The 1,540-nt window shown below is 31.6% G+C and overlaps 1 protein-coding gene across 5 annotated transcripts in view; it reads left to right on the top strand.

The window, feature by feature from the left end:
* Positions 1 to 1,540, top strand: part of ST7 (suppression of tumorigenicity 7) — a 230,989-nt gene that overhangs the window by 21,726 nt on the left and 207,723 nt on the right. The gene's annotated exons all lie outside the window — the stretch shown is intronic.

Here is a 1,540-nt window from a genome sequence, read left to right as displayed (position 1 = left end):
TTCACATCTGGACCATTTCTCAAAATAAGCATCTAATTATTATTAAATCATTATGTCAGAGACTGCTGTTTTTGCTGTTAGTATGTTTGGCATTTTAGTAGTCTATTTGGTTTTCCTTTTTATTATTTATCAAATGAAACTAGGTAATTTAGGAACATGAACCCTTTTCCTTTCCCACAACATTAATCTGGTTATTAGATTTAGCTGCATTGGATTTTAGATGCTTTCATCTTAAAACAAAAATAGAAATACTTAAGTATATGCACAAAAACCTACCTCTAAGTCTGCACTTAGAGCATTGAATGTAAAAGAAAAATATTGCATGACATTAGATAAGTAGAAAACCACAGACTGCTGAAGTCACAAACATGGAAAAATAATTACAGATTTTAGGCATTATATTGGAACATAGTCATACAGGAGCTTGAAAAACTAAAGCTCATATAACGTGTTTGACTCATCTTACTGTATCTTTTTTTCTTTTTTTCTGAGAACACACATTCTGATGTGAAATTTCCTTTTGAGTTCCTTGACTGTTAGTAGTTGACGTTGTATTTTTAGTATCAAGATAATATTTTAAAGTAAATAAGGAAATTTTTTTTCTTCTGGGTATTTATATACTTTACCAGTACAGAAATGGAATAAAAATATGCAATGGTTATTTTTAAATCCTCAGATTTCTTATTTTCACTTCAGTATTGGTCTATTTGTTAGTCTGTAGTTTGTTCAGAAAAAATTACATGTGAGTCTTCAGTGATTTGTTGTTTTCATTGTCACAATGGACCAGATTCATATCCTGTATAAACTGTGGGGAGTCTATGGGGAAAATTACCATATATGGAAACTTTCCCCATAGTATCCCCATGGAGTTACACAGGATGTGAATAGTGTTCATTGTTGTTATGGATTCTGAGCTGGAAAAGTCACTGATCATGTGTATTTTTTTAAACATTAATAATAGTCACTACATTAATTTATGTTCATATACTGTTAAATTTTCAGTATGAGACTATATGGACACTATAAATTGAATAGTCATTTATAGACTATTAATTGTATAGTCATTTTTTTGTTCCTTTTTTGAAGAGTATTGATATCCTTCCATTTTTTCCTAGTCAGTATAAAGCACGAGTTAACACACTTAATGTTTTTAACAAGAAAATGCACAAATGCTATATTATTTAAAAGGTCCCATTTACCATGCTAGAATAGTAAATAGTAAGATTTTCAATGTATTTTATTTGTATTAGTAATTAATTCAGATACTTATGAGCAAAAAAACAAATATGCAATTTAATGCATATTTAGAAATGGCAGCAACCACATGCCAGATGCAGCAACTAATTGCAGAGACTCTGACTTTCACTTGCCTGGATTCATACCATGGCTCTACCATGTGCTACCAGCGTTTAACCATGTACTGTCTAAGCTTACAGTGTGACTTATCCAATGAACTCTCTGTTTTAGGGGAATTGGCCTTTGGGGTCCTGGATATCTGCCAGGGTAGGGCTTATCAAGGGGCATTTGTGGAGAGAGAGTT

This window comes from Mandrillus leucophaeus, unplaced genomic scaffold, assembly GCF_000951045.1.
Source record: "Mandrillus leucophaeus isolate KB7577 unplaced genomic scaffold, Mleu.le_1.0 Scaffold1105, whole genome shotgun sequence".
NCBI classification, from domain to species: domain Eukaryota; kingdom Metazoa; phylum Chordata; class Mammalia; order Primates; family Cercopithecidae; genus Mandrillus; species Mandrillus leucophaeus.
Note: the sequence above shows the minus strand (reverse complement) of the source record. Positions and strands in the feature narration are given on the sequence as shown.